At 46.0% G+C, this 17,514-nt stretch overlaps 1 protein-coding gene across 18 annotated transcripts in view; it reads left to right on the forward strand.

Moving 5' to 3' along the window:
* LOC110524815 (discs large homolog 1-like protein) overlaps positions 1 to 17,514 on the forward strand; it is a 297,429-nt gene that overhangs the window by 229,832 nt on the left and 50,083 nt on the right. Inside the window, exon 1 of one of the 18 annotated variants that reach the window (XM_036978820.1) lies at positions 17,267 to 17,463. The exons of 16 other annotated variants lie outside the window; for them this stretch is intronic. The gene's annotated coding sequence lies outside the window, so the exon portion shown is untranslated. Of the gene's footprint in view, positions 1 to 17,266; positions 17,464 to 17,514 lie in introns of those variants that run through there. One more of the 18 variants, XM_036978821.1, reaches the window with a different exon arrangement.

Below are 17,514 nucleotides of genomic sequence, written 5' to 3' on the forward strand. Positions count from 1 at the left end.
GTGCCATGATGTCCTTGAGGAGCAGATTCAATGCATGAGCAGCACAGCCAATGGGTGTGATGGGAGGGTAGGACTCCTCCACTTTAGACCAAGCAGCCTTCATGTTTGGTGCATTGTCTGTCACCATTGCAAATACCTTCTGTGGTCCAAGGTCATTGATGACTGCCTTCAGCTCATCTGCAATGTAGAGACCGGTGTGTCTGTTGTCCCTTGTGTCTGTCCTCGTGTAGAATACTGGTTGAGGGGTGGAGATTATGTAGTTAATTATTCCTTGCCCACGAACATTAGACCACACCTCAGAGATGATTGCAATACAGTCTGCTTTCTCTGATTTGCTTGACCTTCACTTGAACTCTGTTGAACTCTGCATCCAGCAAATGAGTAGATAAAGCATGTCTGGTTGGAGGGGTGTATGCAGGGCGAAGAACATTCAGAGATCTCTTCCAATACACATTGCCTGTGAGCATCAGAGGTGAACCAGTTGCATTCACCTACCTCCATTGAGTCAAAACAACTTCTGATTCCAGGAGGACCATGAGCTGTTGCTGTCGGTAAGGTTTCTGGTTCATCATTTTCACCTTAAATAGAAGTAGAGGGACTTTTGTCAGAGGTTGCTTGTTGTGAGCGCTGAGGGAACTTTATGCACTTGGCCAGATGATTCTGCATCTTTGTTGCATTCTTCACATATGATTTGGCACAGTATTTGCAAATGTACACAGCTTTTCCGTCTACATTAGCTGCAGTGAAATGTCTCCACACATCAGATAGCGCCCGCGATATTTTCCTGTAAAGATTTTTTTTTTTTTTTTAGTAAAAAATAAAATTTCATGTACAGATAAATAGTTAAGCAGTTAGATTAAACAACTCCTTTGTAAGATACATATTTAAAAATTAAACATGTATGGAAACAGGTGAAATAACACTCATCAGTTAGTTTTTTGGTGAATTGAAGCTTAATTAACTTCCCATGGAAAATTAACGACCCTTTGTAAACCTAGTCGTGGGACAGGACGGCTGTGTGTCGTGGGACAGGACGGCTGTGTGTCGTGGGACAGGAGGTCTGTGTGTCGTGGGACAGGACGGCTGTGTGTCGTGGGACAGGACGGCTGTGTGTCGTGGGACAGGACGGCTGTGTGTCGTGGGACAGGACGGCTGTGTGTCGTGGGACAGGACGGCTGTGTGTCGTGGGACAGAGGACGGCTGTGTGTCGTGGGACAGGACGGCTGTGTGTCGTGGGACAGGACGGCTGTGTGTCGTGGGACAGGACGGCTGTGTGTCGTGGGACAGGACGGCTGTGTGTCGTGGGACAGGACGGCTGTGTGTCGTGGGACAGGACGGCTGTGTGTCGTGGGACAGGACGGCTGTGTGTCGTGGGACAGGACGGCTGTGTGTCGTGGGACAGGACGGCTGTGTGTCGTGGGACAGGACGGCTGTGTGTCGTGGGACAGGACGGCTGTGTGTCGTGGGACAGAGGACGGCTGTGTGTCGTGGGACAGGACGGCTGTGTGTCGTGGGACAGGACGGCTGTGTGTCGTGGGACAGGACGGCTGTGTGTCGTGGGACAGGACGGCTGTGTGTCGTGGGACAGGACGGCTGTGTGTCGTGGGACAGGACGGCTGTGTGTCGTGGGACAGGACGGCTGTGTGTCGTGGGACAGGACGGCTGTGTGTCGTGGGACAGGACGGCTGTGTGTCGTGGGACAGAGGACGGCTGTGTGTCGTGGGACAGGACGGCTGTGTGTCGTGGGACAGGACGGCTGTGTGTCGTGGGACAGGACGGCTGTGTGTCGTGGTGTGTGTCGTGGGACAGGACGGCTGTGTGTCGTGGGACAGGACGGCTCTGTGTCGTGGGACAGGACGGCTGTGTGTCGTGGGACAGGACGGCTGTGTGTCGTGGGACAGGACGGCTGTGTGTCGTGGGACAGGACGGCTGTGTGTCGTGGGACAGGACGGCTGTGTGTCGTGACTCCTACCCCTCCCACAGGGTGTCTAGGTGTGACAGGCTAAATCTGTTCCCTTCCCCTGAGTGGCACCTCCTGTCCACTCAGAGGTGTGTGTGCGCAACAGCGTGTGTGCTCCATGGTGTCCAGTGTGTGTGTAATTATCGTCCCAGTGAGCTTTTCTCTGCCCCAATGTGTGTGTGTGTGTTTGTGTCCTGGTCTCTCAGCATTGTGGCCAGATCACTGATTCTCAGCAGTACTTCCTGAGTCTGGCGTTCTCCACTTCCTGCCAACACTATGGGGAGGAACAGACAAACACCTCTTTCTAATGCTATTGGCAGGACAGGACATGACAGGATGGAAGAAGAGGTGGAGGAGAGACCGAGAATAAGAGATGGGGGAAAGCGATGGATGGAGGGAAAGGGATGGAGGGGGAGATAGATGGAGGAGATAGATAGATGGAGGGAGATAGATAGATGGAGGGAGATAGATAGATGGAGGGAGATAGATAGATGGAGGGAGATAGATAGATGGAGGGAGATAGATAGATGGAGGGGATAGATAGATGGAGGAGATAGATAGATGGAGGAGGAGGGACATAGATAGATGGAGGAGGAGGGACATAGATAGATGGAGGAGGAGGGACATAGATAGATGGAGGAGGAGGGACATAGATAGATGGAGGAGGAGGGAAATAGATAGATGGAGGAGGAGGGAAATAGATGATGGAGGAGGAGGGAAATAGATGATGGAGGAGGGGATAGATAGATAGATAGATGGAGGAGGAGGGAAATAGATAGATGGAGGAGGAAAATAGATAGATGGAGGAGGAGGGAAATAGATGATGGAGGAGGAGGGAAATAGATAGATGGAGGAGGAGGGAAATAGATAGATGGAGGAGGAGGGACATAGATAGATGGAGGAGGAGGGAAATAGATAGATGGAGGAGGAGGGAAATAGATGATGGAGGAGGAGGGAAATAGATGATGGAGGAGGGGATAGATAGATAGATAGATGGAGGAGGAGGGAAATAGATGATGGAGGAGGAGGGAAATAGATAGATGGAGGAGGAGGGAAATAGATAGATGGAGGAGGAGGGAAATAGATGGAGGAGGAGGGAAATAGATGATGGAGGAGGAGGGAAATAGATGATGGAGGAGGAGGGAAATAGATAGATGGAGGAGGAAAATAGATAGATGGAGGAGGAGGGAAATAGATGATGGAGGAGGAGGGAAATAGATGGAGGAGGAGGGAAATAGATAGATGGAGGAGGAAAATAGATAGATGGAGGAGGAGGGAAATAGATGATGGAGGAGGAGGGAAATAGATGATGGAGGAGGGGATAGATAGATAGATAGATGGAGGAGGAGGGAAATAGATAGATGGAGGAGGAAAATAGATAGATGGAGGAGGAGGGAAATAGATAGATGGAGGAGGAAAATAGATAGATGGAGGAGGGATACTAGTTTGAAGGAAGGAGGAATAGGGGTCTTCTTGTGGGCAGTCTGGAACGGTGTCCTGGGCTCCTCTCAGAGGTGCACTACCGTTCAAAAGTTTGGGGTCACTTCGAAATGTCCTTGTTTTTGAAAGAAAATCAACAAAAAAATTGTCCATTTAAAATAACATCAAATTGATCCGAAATACAGTGTAGATTGTTAATGTTGTCAATGACTATTGATTTTAGTCTCAACGTCAACAGTGAAGAGGTGACATCCGGGATGCTAGCCTTCTAGGTAGAGTTGTAAAGAAAACGCCATATCTCAGACTGGCCAATAAAAATACAAGATTAAGATGGGCAGAAGAACACAGGCGCTGGACAGAGGAACTCTGCCTAGACGGCCAGCATCCCAGAGTCGCCTCTTCACTGTTGACGTTGAGACTGGACAGAGGAACTCTGCCTAGACGGCCAGCATCCCGGAGTCGCCTCTTCACTGTTGACGTTGAGACTGGTGTTTTGCGGGTACTATTTAATGAAGTTGCCAGTTGAGGACTTGTGAGGCGTCTGTTTCTCAAACTAGACATTCTAATGCACATGTCGTGTTGCTCAGTTGTGCACCGGGGCCTCCCACTCCTCTTTCTATTCCGGTTAGGGCCAGTTTGTGCTGTTCTCTGAAGGGAGTAGTACGCAGCGTTGTACGAGATCTTCAGTTTCTTTGAAATTTCTCACATGGAATAGCCTTCATTTCTCAGAACAAGAATAGACTGACGAGTTTCAGAAGAAAGGTCTTTGTTTCTGTGCCACTTTGAGCCTGTAATCGAACCCACAAAATGCTGATGCTCCAGATACTCAACTAGTCTAAAGAAGGCCAGGATATACATATATGACTGTGGCTCATCCTGACCTTACTGCTTCTCCCTGGGCTCAAACAAGGATTTTCTCTTGAGTTTTCACTGGATGTAACTAAAACCGTTTTAGAGAAAGCAATCCCCCACCCCCCCCCCCCCACCCCACCCCACCCCCACCCCCCCTCCCCCCATGCATCAGCTCAGTTCATCTAGATTAGCTACTACTAAACAGTAGATGTAGTGATTCTCATTTCACACAAGTAGAGTTTCCAGAAAAGGGAATAGATAGGTACCAATGAACCGTATTTACACTTATATATAGATGGTGGATCTACACTGTGTGTACAGGTCTAGAGAGGCTTAGGAGGTGGAGGAGGCCAGCTATAAATGAGAGAGTGTATGTGTGTGTGTTCTGCAGTGCGTAGGGGCAGACTGCAGGCAGCAGGATAGAGATGGGAGGGCTAATACTACTCAGATTACAGTCAGCGAGAGAGAGATGGGGAGAGAGAGAGATGGGGAGAGAGAGAGATGGGGCGAGAGAGAGATGGGGAGAGAGAGAGATGGGGCGAGAGAGGGAGGTGGGAGAGATGGGAGGGCTAATACTACTCAGATTACAGTCAGCGAGAGGGAGGTGGGAGAGATGGGGAGGGAGGTGGGAGAGAGTGAGGGGGGAGGTGGGAGAGAGTGGGGGGGGGGGGAGGAGATCTAATACTAATGACTAGTTCTCTAGTAGAGGTTTCAACCTCCCCACCACAGATCAACAAGGAGAATGAAGGCTTTCAGATCAAACCAGGTTAGGCTGTCAGTAGTTTGGATCAAAGCTTTTATTGATAATATGCTGCGGTTACATACCCTCCTTGAATACAAACTGGCAGGCCATCGAAAATCTCCCTCTTGGACATTGTTACCGAAAAGATACTGCATAAATCATGCTGCAATGTATAGTGAGTTGTATAGTATCTTTTGCACAGTTCCATGTTGTTTTTCGTGAGGGAAATGTTGTCCAATCGGATGAATGAATGGCCAGCTCAGTCTCTGGGCAGCTCTGTCTCTGTCCAGCTCAGTCTCCGGGCAGCTCTGTCTCTGTCCAGCTCAGTCTCTGGGCAGCTCTGTCTCTGTCCAGCTCAGTCTCTGGGCAGCTCAGTCTCTGGGCAGCTCAGTCTCTGGGCAGCTCAGCCTCTGGGCAGCTCTGTCTCTGGGCAGCTCAGCCTCTGGGCAGCTCTGTCTCTGGGCAGCTCAGTCTCTGGGCAGCTCAGTCTCTGGGCAGCTCAGTCTCTGGCCAGCTCAGTCTCTGGGCAGCTCAGTCTCTGGGCAGCTCTGTCTCTGGGCAGCTCAGTCTCTGGGCAGCTCTGTCTCTGGGCAGCTCAGTCTCTGGGCAGCTCAGTCTCTGGGCAGCTCAGTCTCTGGCCAGCTCAGTCTCTGGGCAGCTCAGTCTCTGGGCAGCTCAGTCTCTGGGCAGCTCAGTCTCTGGGCAGCTCAGTCTCTGGGCAGCTCAGTCTCTGGGCAGCTCTGTCTCTGTCCAGCTCAGTCTCCGGGCAGCTCAGTCTCTGGGCAGCTCTGTCTCTGTCCAGCTCAGTCTCCGGGCAGCTCAGTCTCTGGGCAGCTCTGTCTCTGTCCAGCTCAGTCTCCGGGCAGCTCAGTCTCTGGGCAGCTCTGTCTCTGTCCAGCTCAGTCTCTGGGCAGCTCAGTCTCAGACTGCTCAGTCTCTGGGCAGCTCAGTCTCTGGGCAGCTCAGTCTCTGGGCAGCTCAGTCTCTGGGCAGCTCAGTCTCTGGGCAGCTCAGTCTCTGGGCAGCTCAGTCTCTGGCCAGCTCAGTCTCTGGGCAGCTCAGTCTCTGGGCAGCTCAGTCTCTGGGCAGCTCAGTCTCAGACTGCTCAGTCTCTGGGCAGCTCAGTCTCTGGGCAGCTCAGTCTCAGACTGCTCAGCCTCTGGGCAGCTCAGTCTCTGGGCAGCTCAGTCTCTGGGCAGCTCAGTCTCTGGGCAGCTCAGTCTCTGGGCAGCTCAGTCTCTGGGCAGCTCAGTCTCTGGGCAGCTCAGTCTCTGGCCAGCTCAGTCTCTGGCCAGCTCAGTCTCTGGGCAGCTCAGTCTCTGGGCAGCTCAGTCTCTGGGCAGCTCAGTCTCTGGGCAGCTCAGTCTCTGGGCAGCTCAGTCTCTGGGCAGCTCAGTCCCTGGGCAGCTCAGTCTCTGGGCAGCTCAGTCTCTGGCCAGCTCAGTCTCTGGGCAGCTCAGGTCTTAAACAAGACCTTACAGTAATTATATTACTATCAGGGGGAAAACCTTCACTCCTCAAACTGTTTGTCTTACAAACAATAGTGTCTCAGCTACACTGATGCCAACTCGTCATGGTATAAAGATGAAATCAATTGTAATCGCTTACAACTACTTCTGGTTGTCTTACAACTGTTCTCTCTTGAGCTATTCAGGGGCTGAAGCCGGGGCTGCGACTGGGTTTGAGGCTCATATGCCCTCTCGTCTCGCCGGTCTTCTGAAGGGGAGACCGACTGGCTGATTACAAACATGACTGAAACGTTTCCTTTTAGCCAGAAGGGGAAAAAGCTCAGAGGAAGAACTGCTAATCTCCTGCCCTGCTGCTAGCGGTGTCGCTGACATACAGAATCATATCTGACGTGGTGATAGCTACAGGCAAAGTAACTATGAATTGATGATTTTGTTCCTGCAATTTAGACGACGTGACATTGAAGGCTTCCATTGCTTTAGGATTATAATCAATGCTAATTATAACCTGGATGTATCCCTTCAACTACTGTCTGGTCGGTCTGGTCGGTCTGGTCGGTCTGGTCTGGTCTGGTCTGGTCTGGTCTGGTCTGGTCTGGTCTGGTCTGGTCTGTCTGACTGTCTGTGTCTGTCTGTCTGTCTGTCTGTCTGTCTGTCTGTCTGTCTGTCTGTCTGTCTGTCTGTCTGTCTGTCTGTCTGTCTGCATGCTCCTCCTGTGCACAGCAACATAGATTGTTACTCAGGACAGGTTCCTGTTCCCCATCAATCATTCAATTCTACATCCAGACCATGTAGACCATTAGTGCCCCAGCTCAGCTTCTCCTTAATGATGTATAACATTCATTCAATTACAAGGTAGCATTTCTAGAGTGTTCAAACTGGGCCTAGGAGATAGATAAAGCAAACCCATCTAGGAGAGTATATCAACATACTCTCAACATTTCCAACAAAATCAACTAAGAGGTACTCATAGCAAACATTGAACCAACATGGTCTGAGCAGGCAGATCTCTCACCTCAGCCTGTCTCTCTGTTTTTAAGCTCTTCCAGTGTACATAACACTGACTCATACTGCCATCACACACACACACACACACACACACACACACACACACACACACACACACACACACACAGCTTCAACCATCAGGCACAGATCCTTGAGCTCATTTAAGTCATCCTGATCAAAGTGTGGAGTGGATCAGGAGGGATCAGGGGATCTGTAAGTGGCACACTGATTTTACTGACTGACTGTTTGGCTGGCTAACTGACTGTTTGACTGGCTGGCTGGCTGACTGACTGTTTGGATGGCTGGCTGACTGACTGGCTGACTGACTGACTGTTTGACTGGCTGGCTGGCTGACTGACTGACTGTTTGGCTGGCTGACTGACTGGCTGGCTGGCTGGCTGGCTGACTGGCTGGCTGGCTGACTGACTGGCTGGCTGGCTGACTGACTGACTGTTTGGCTGGCTAACTGACTGTTTGACTGGCTGGCTGGCTGACTGACTGACTGACTGTTTGACTGGCTGGCTGGCTGACTGACTGAATGTTTGGCTGGCTGACTGACTGGCTGGCTGGCTGGCTGGCTGACTGACTGGCTGGCTGACTGGCTGGCTGACTGGCTGGCTGGCTGACACCGACCAACTTCAAACAACAGTGGATCTTGACTACAACCCAGTTAAAGGTCAAATGATTGTCCTTTTATTAGAAAGATGACTTTGGTCAACAGTCAAATCCAACAGTGTGTCCATTCATCTCATTTCAATTAGTCTGAAGGGAAGACAGAATGAGAGGTAATGGTCTGTGTCCCAATCGACAAGGATGGATTGGAACACAGCCGCTATGTAGGAAGTGTATTCTTGGTTCCCCTGACTGAGCACGGCAGGCGGGTCAGACCCACACACTGCATTAAGCACATGGAGAGACAGCTGCTTCAGCTGGGCCAATGAACAAGTCTCTGTGGATCATAAGACATGGACCGTGCAGTGCTGTTCTCGGTGTAACCAGACTAAGTAACTATAACAGGACTGTAAATCAAATCACATGTTATTTGTCACATGCACATATTTAGAACACGTTAGTGTGCGTGTAGATCATCATTTGTAACACTTACAGTTGAAGTCGGAGGTTTACGTACACCTTAGCCGAATGCATTTAAACTCAGTTTTTCACAAGTCCTGATATTTAATCTTAGTAAAAAAAAATCCCTGTCTCAGGTCAGTTAGGATCACCACTTTATTTTAAGAATGTGAAATGTCAGAATAATAGAGAATTATTTTATTATTATTTATTTATTTCATCACATTCCCAGTTTATTTCAGGTTTTATTCCTTTCATCACATTCCCAGTGGGTCAGAAGTTTACATACGCTCAGTTAGTATTTGGTAGCATTGCCTTTAAATTGTTTAACTTGGGTCAAACGTTTCGGGTAGCCTTCCACAAGCTTCCCACAATAAGTTGGGTGAATTGTGGCCTATTCCTCCTGACAGAGCTGGTGTAACTGAGTCAGGTTTGTAGGCCTCCTTGCTCGCACACACTTTTTCAGTTCTGCCCACACATTTTCTATGGGATTGAGATCAGGGGTTTGTGATGGCCACTCCATTACCTTTACTTTGTTGTCCTTAAGCAATTTTGCCACAACTTTGGAAGTATGCTTGGGGTCATTGTCTATTTGGAAGACCCATTTGCGACCAAGCTTTAACTTCCTGACTGATGTCTTGAGATATTGCTTCAATATATCCACATAATTTTCCATCTTCATGATGGCATCTATTTTTTGAAGTGCACCAGTCCCTCCTGCTGCAAAGCACCGCCACAACATGATGCTGCCACCCCCGTGCTTCACGGTTGGGATGGTGTTCTTCGGCTTGCAAGCACCCCCCTTTTTCCTACAAACATAACGATGGTCATTATGGCCAGACAGTTCTATTTTTGTTTCATCAGACCAGAGGACATTTCTCCAAAAAGTACGATCTTTGTCCCCATGTGCAGTTGCAAACCATAGTCTGTTTTTTTTATGGATTTTTTGGAGCAGTGGCTTCTTCCTTGCTGAGCGGCCTTTCAGGTAATGTTGAGATATGACTCGTTTTACTGTGGATATAGATACTTTTGTATCTGTTTCCTCCAACATCTTCACAAGGTCCTTTGCTGTTGTTCCGGGATTGATCTGCACTTTTCTCACCAAAGTACGTTCATCTCTAGGAGACAGAACGTGTCTCCTTCCTGAGCGGTATGATGGCTGCGTGGTCCCATGGTGTCTATACTTGTGAATTATTGTTTGTACAGATGAACGTGGTACCTTCAGGCGTTTGGAAATTGCTCCCAAGAATGAACCAGACTTGTGGGGGTCTACAATTTCCTTTCTGAGGTCTTGGCTAATTTCTTTTGATTTTCCCATGATGTCAAGCAAAGAGGCACTGAGTTTGAAGGTAGGCCTTGAAATACATCCACAGGTACACCTTCAATTGACTCAAATTATGTCAATTAGCCTATCTGAAGCTTCTAAAGCCATGACATAATTTTCTGGAATTTTCCAAGCTGTTTAAAGGCACAGTCAACTTAGTGTATGTAAACTTATGACCCACTGGAATTATGATACAGTGAAGTAATCTGTCTTTAAACAATTGTTGGAAAAATTACTTGTCATGCACAAAGTAGATGTCCTAACCGACTTGCCAAAACTATAGTTTGTTAACCTCTCTAGGGTATGTGGGACGCTAGTGTCCCATCTGGCCAACATCCAGTGAGGTTGCAGAGACACAAATTCAATTATAGAAATGCTCATTATAAAAATTCAGAAAACAAAACATATTGTACATAGGTTTAAAGATTACCTTCTTGTTAAACCAACCACAGTAACCAGCCAAGCAGAAGTGTTACAAAACTCAGAAATAGAGATAAAATTAATCCCATACCTTTGATGATATTCATATGGTGGCAATCAGAAGACATTCATTTACTCAATAAATGTACCTTTTGTTCGATGAAGTCTCTTTATATCCAAAAACCTCCGTTTTGTTAGCGCGTTTTCTTCAGTAATCCACAGGCTCAAACTCAGTCAAAACAATCAGACAAAAAAATCTAAATTGTATCCGTAAAGTTCATAGAAACATGTCAAACGATGTTTATATTCAATCCTCAGGTTGTTTTTTAGCCTAAATTATCTATAATATTTCAACCGGACAATAACGTCGTCAATATAAAAGGTAAAGAAGAAATGCACATGTGCCTGAAAAAACACTGCGACACGTTAGAGTCCACTCGTTCAGACTGGTCTTACTCCCTCATTTATAAGAATACAAGCCTGAAACGATTTCTAAAGACTGTTGACATCTAGTGGAAGGCATAGGAACTGCAAATTTAGTCCTAAGTCAATGGATACTGTAATGGCATTGAATAGAAAACTACAAAACCTACTTCCTGAATGGATCTTTCTCAAGTTTTCGCCTGCTAAATCAGTTCTGTTATACTCACAGACACTATGTTAACAGTTTTGGAAACTTTAGAGTGTTTTCCATCCAAATCTACCAGTTATATGCATATCATATTTTCTGGGCTCGAGTAGCAGGCCGTTTAATTTGGGCATGCTTTTCATCCAAAATTCCGAATGCTGCCCCTACCCTAGAGAGGTTAACAATAAATGTGTGGAGTGGTTGAAAAACAAGTTTTAATGACTCCAACCTAAGTGTATGTAAACGTATGACTTCAACTGTACATTACGTACAGAAGGGTCCCACCTCAAAATGCACCAGAAAGAGGATTTTGACCCTCTTCTCAGATTTTTCTGTTTCTGTTGTTAGAAACAAATCAGATTAACATTCCTACAACATTATTTTGTTGAAATATAATTTGATCTCTGAGAAATTAAGCTAATTGATTGCACCCAAATTGGCAATTTTTTTTATTCATAGGATTCATATAATATTTAACAAATATAGTACCTAACATCCGATTTGGATTAAACTTTTTTCTAACAATGAGTTAGACATGAGGAATCCAAATAAATTGTCATAAGGGCTATCAAATCAAATGTATTTCTATAGCCCTTCTTACATCAGCTGATGTCTCAGTGCTGTACAGAAACCCAGCCTAAAACCCCAAACAGCAAGCAATGCAGGTGTAGAAGCACGGTGGCTAGGAAAAACTCCCTAGGAAGGCCAGAACCTAGGAAGAAACCTAGAGAGGAACCAGGCTATGAGGGGTGGCCAGTCCTCTTCTGGCTGTGCCGGGTGGAGATTATAACAGAACATGGCCAAGATGTTAAAATGTTCATAGATGACCAGCATGGTCCAATAATAATAATCACAGTAGTGGTCGAGGGTGCAGCAAGTCAGCACCTCAGGAGTAAATGTCAGTTGGCTTTCCATAGCCGATCATAGCCGAGCTATGTGTTTTAATAAGGTTTGTTTCATAACTAAAGTGGCCAAACAACTTCTTAAAATGAAGCACATTAATCTGCTTTACGAGGGGTGTAGAGCCTAACTGGCATACATAGGCAGCGTGTGAGTTTCGGGAATATAATTTTCACCATAAAATGCACCTTTATAATGAAAGCATTACATTGCATAATTGCATTTTTGGTCACTTTTGATTATGGTATTTTCCCGCTAATGGAACATTCAGCTTATTCAGCTTATTAGGCTACCGTGTGTGTATTGCTGCACTTGTAATGTGAAGAAATAGCCTAATAGTTTATCAACATTTTTAAGCTCAAAGTTCTGAGTCACCACCTCTCCCAGAGCAGAGCCCAGGTGGAGTCACCACCTCTCCCAGAGCAGAGCCCAGGTGGAGTCACCATCTCTCCCAGAACAGAGCCCAGGGGGAGTCACCACCTCTCCCAGAACAGAGCCCAGGGGGAGTCACCACCTCTTCCAGAACAGAGCCTAGGGGGAGTCACCACCTCTCCCAGAGCAGAGCCCAGGGGGCTGTCACTAGGCTTGGGTGGTATAGAGTGTATACTGTATACCGGTGTATTTGGAAATAGCCATGGGATGGTTTTTCAATACCATCAATACTGTTGAAATTATTTCTTTGTTGTTTAAAAAAAAATATATATATATATATATATATATATATATATATATATATATATATATATATATATATATATATATATTTGTGCCTACTTTTTAAGTAAATACCTACAATACGTTTGGAGATAAAAACAGATTTATTTTACATTATGAAGCTTACCATAGTTCCCCAGAACAGTTGAGCCAGTCATGTGTTTGTTTAGCACAACAAGAGAAAGCAGGAGCAGGTGAGTCCCAGCTGTGTATTGACAGGGGTCGTGTTTTATATTGAAAGTGAACAGTGTTCTTTTGCTTCAATAGAGTGATCAGGGATAGTGCAACACATTCAACAGAAAATAGCTTCATTTTCATCAGTGCAACACTATTTGGCTGGCAGCCGCACACGTAAATGAGCTTACAATGAAAAAGCAAGGTATTTTTGCAAAAACGGTGCATGGTCATCATATTTCTGATGTTTATTATAGAAAGAATTTAGCCAGCTACATTTCCTAATGTTTTCCTTTAAGTTCATCTCGAATTTTACCAGAGAAAAGTAAGGCTACACCTAGAACAGTAGCAGAGAAACGTCGGTACACATCAGTCAGAGCGTTGTCTGCTGATAGACCATTAGTGAATTCTCATCCCAGTGGAGAAGTGCAACTGAAGCACAAAATGAGTCTGATGCCGAGCAGAAATTAAAATAAGAACCATTTTAGATCTGCATTTACAAAACACAGCAATCGATTTCATCTTATTTTCCTTTGTTAAAAAAAAATGAATTCTGGGTCATCGTATTGTGTCATCTTTCTGCCGTGTTGGAGAAGTCAAAGCCCTTTGGATGAGTTATTTGTGTAGCTGCCATTGCTATCTTGATTTCCTTTGTGTTTTTTCTCCTCTTCGTTCTCAGCCTGTCTGCTCCTCCCCCCTCTTCTCCGAGCAGAGCAGGCAGGCCTGTTGCCCTGGCGACTCCAGACTCCACACAGACACAGCGTGTATACATGCTGCTTCAGACCCAGTACTGTTCTTCCTCTAGACAAGCATGCGTCAAAACTTTGTTCATTTGCATAATGTATTTTGTTCACACTCGCTTGTAAATGTCCAAAGTCACCAAAAATTACATTTCGGTAGCTCTTACCGACACATGTATAACATTATGAGCTGGATTTCCTGTATTTGCGCTTGTTAGCATATTTAGCTAGTAGCCTGCTGATAGACCTGATAGACCATTAGTGAATTCTCATCCCGAAATTACATTTCGGTAGCTCTTACCGACACATGTATAACATTATTTCCTGGATTTCCTGTCTTTGCGCTTGTTAGCATATTTAGCTAGTAGCCTGCTGATAGACCTGATAGACCATTAGTGAATTCTCATCCCAGTGGAGAAGTGCAACTGAAGCACAAAATGAGTCTGATGCCGAGCAGAAATTAAAATAAGAACCATTTTAGATCTGCATTTACAAAACACAGCAATCGATTTCATCTTATTTTCCTTTGTTAAAAAAAAATGAATTCTGGGTCATCGTATTGTGTCATCTTTCTGCCGTGTTGGAGAAGTCAAAGCCCTTTGGATGAGTTATTTGTGTAGCTGCCATTGCTATCTTGATTTCCTTTGTGTTTTTTCTCCTCTTCGTTCTCAGCCTGTCTGCTCCTCCCCCCTCTTCTCCGAGCAGAGCAGGCAGGCCTGTTGCCCTGGCGACTCCAGACTCCACACAGACACAGCGTGTATACATGCTGCTTCAGACCCAGTACTGTTCTTCCTCTAGACAAGCATGCGTCAAAACTTTGTTCATTTGCATAATGTATTTTGTTCACACTCGCTTGTAAATGTCCAAAGTCACCAAAAATTACATTTCGGTAGCTCTTACCGACACATGTATAACATTATGAGCTGGATTTCCTGTCTTTGCGCTTGTTAGCATATTTAGCTAGTAGCCTCCATGGAAATTCGCTATTACTTGTGCTAATTCCAGGGCCAGCGTGGGGCCAGTGTACCAGGGCCAGCGTGGGGCCAGTGTACCAGGGCCAGCGTGGGGCCAGTGTACCGGGAACAGCATGGGACCAGTGTACCAGGGCCAGTGTACCGGGGCCAGCGTGGGGTCAGTGTACCTGGGCCATTATACAGGGCAGGGGACCCAGATCCAAACTGGGGCAGGAGCATACAGGCCAGAGCTAGGCTGCAGACCACCCATTACCCTTGTACATAATTAGCCATTGTGTGTGTGTCAATTGACTTGGTTCAGCGTGAGGGGTCTTCTCTGCGTGTATGGGCTGGGGGAAAAGTATGGTGTAATAATAATATAGAGGCCTTGGCAGTAGTGGTGTGTACTAGGCAGTAGTGGTGTGTACTAGGCTGTAGTGGTGTGTACTAGGCTGTAGTGGTGTGTACTAGGCAGTAGTGGTGTGTACTAGGCTGTAGTGGTGTGTACTAGGCAGTAGTGGTGTGTACTAGGCTGTAGTGGTGTGTACTAGGCAGTAGTGGTGTGTACTAGGCAGTAGTGGTGTGTACTAGGCTGTAGTGGTGTGTACTAGAGGTCGACCGATTAATCGGAATGGGCGATTAATTAGGGCCGATTTCAATTTTTCATAACATTCGGAAATCAGTATTTTTGAGCACCGATTTTTTTTTTTATATATATTTTTTTTATATACCTTTATTTAACTAGGCAAGTCAGTTAAGAACACATTCTTATTTTCAATGATGACCTAGGAACGGTGGGTTAACTGCCTTGTTCAGGGGCAGAATGACACATTTTTACCTTGTCAGCTCGGGGGTTTGAACTTGCAACCTTACGGTTAACTAGTCCAACGCTCTAACCACCTGCCTCTCATTGCACTCCACGAGGAGACTGCCTGTTACCTGAATGCAGTAGAAGCCAAGGTAAGTTGCTAGCTAGCCTTAAACTTATCTTATAATAAACAATCAATCAATCATAATCACTATGGTTGATGATATTACTAGTTTATCTAGCGTGTTCTGCGTTGCATATAAGCGATGCAGCGCTGGGGGATGATTTAACAAAAGCGCATTTGCGAAAAAAGCAGAATCGTTGGACGACTGTACCTAACAATAAACACCAATGCCTTTCTTAAAATCAATACACACAAGTATATATTTTTAAACCTGCATATTTAGCTAAAATAATTCCAGCTTAGCAGGCAATATTAACCAGGTGAAATTGTGTCACTTCTCTGGTGTTCATTGCACGCAGAGTCAGGGTGTATGCAGCAGTTTGGGCAGCCTGGCTCATTGCGTACTAATTTGCCAGAATTTTACGTAATTATGACTTAACATTGAAGGTTGTGCAATGTAACAGCAATATTTAGACTTAGGGATGCCATCCGTTAGATAAAATACTGAACGGTTCCGTATTTCACTGAAATAATAAACGTTTTGTTTTCGAAATGATAGTTTCTGGATTCGACCATATTAATGACCTAAGGCTCGTCTTTCTGTGTGTAATTATGTTATAATTAAGTGTATGATTTGATAGAGCAGTCTGACTGAGCGATGGTAAACAGCAGCAGGCCCGTAAGCATTCATTCAAACAGCACTTTCGTGCGTTTTGCCAGCAGCTCTTCGCAAGCACAGCGCTGTTTATGACTTCAAGCAATGGCTAGCTACTTAGCTGGGTGTGCGCTAATAGCGTTTCAAACGTAATTTGCTCTGAAACTTGGAGTAGTTGTTTCCCGTTGTTCTGCATGGGTAACGCTGCTTCGAGTGTGGCTGTTGTCGATGTGTTCCTGGTTCGAGCCCAGTTAGGGGCGAGGAGAGGGACGGAAGCTATACTGTTACACTGGCAATACTAAAGTCCCTATAAGGACATCAAGAGTCAAAGATATTTGAAATACAAATGGTATAGAGATAAATAGTCCTATAATTCCTATAATAACTACAACCTAAAACTTCTTACCTGGGAATATTGAAGTCTCATGTTAAAAGGAACCACCAGCTTTCATTTGTTCTCATGTTCTGAGCAAGGAACTTAAACGTTAGCTTTTTTACATGGCACATATTGCACTTTTACTTTCTTCTCCAACACTTTGTTTTTGCATTATTTAAACCAAATTGAACATGTTTCATTATTTATTTGAGGCTAAATGGATTTTTATTGATGTATTATATTAAGTTAAAATAAGTGTTCATTCAGTATTGTTGTAATTGTCATTATTACAAATAAATGAATAAAAAATAGACCGATTAATCGGTATTGGCTTTTTTGGTCCTCCAAAAAGTGGTGTGTACTAGGCAGTAGTGGTGTGTACTAGGCAGTAGTGATGTGTACTAGGCAGTATACAGTTCAGAAAGCCTGTTCAATATACGTTACACAGAGCAGAAAGTGTGTGTGCCTGTCAGCCCTGAAGCAAGTTGCCTTGATCAAGGGGAGGGGTGATTGCAGGAATGATAAAGGAGGATGGAGAGGGGGGGGGGGGGAAGGGAGGGAGAGAGAGGAGGAGGGAGGGGAGAGCGAGAGGAGGAGAGAGGGGGGAGGAGAGAGGATGAGGGAGAGAAGAGAGGAGAGAGAGAGGGGAGGGGAGAGAGGAGGAGGAGAGAGGGGAGGAGGAGAGAGGAGGAGGGAGAGGAGAGAGAGGATGAGGGAGAGAAGAGAGGAGAGAGAGAGGGGAGGGAAGAGAGGAGAGAGAAAGGGGAGGGGAGAGAGGATGAGGGAGAGGAGGAGAGAGGGGAGGAGGGAGAGGAGAGAGAGAGGAGGAGGGAGAGGGAGAGGAAAGAGAGAGGAGGGAGAGGAGAGAGTGCTTTAGCATCTGTTGTGTTTCTCTTTGATACAAGCTGGAGGAGAGACAGATCGTAGTATCTCTACACACACACACACACACACACAGGAGACAATGTGGAGCAGACGCTAGAGAGAGCTCGTCATCACTACCACACACACACACCATCACCGACACACACTGAGAGCGGAGACCAGGCTCTAACTCAGAGAGAAGCACCTTTCACCAGGCAGAAGCTACCCCTCAGCAGAGCACTATGTAAGTACAGCATGTTGGTACAGCTTTGTCTTTCAGAGATAAAACTGTGTG

This window comes from Oncorhynchus mykiss, chromosome 5 (assembly GCF_013265735.2).
Source record: "Oncorhynchus mykiss isolate Arlee chromosome 5, USDA_OmykA_1.1, whole genome shotgun sequence".
Classification (NCBI taxonomy): domain Eukaryota; kingdom Metazoa; phylum Chordata; class Actinopteri; order Salmoniformes; family Salmonidae; genus Oncorhynchus; species Oncorhynchus mykiss.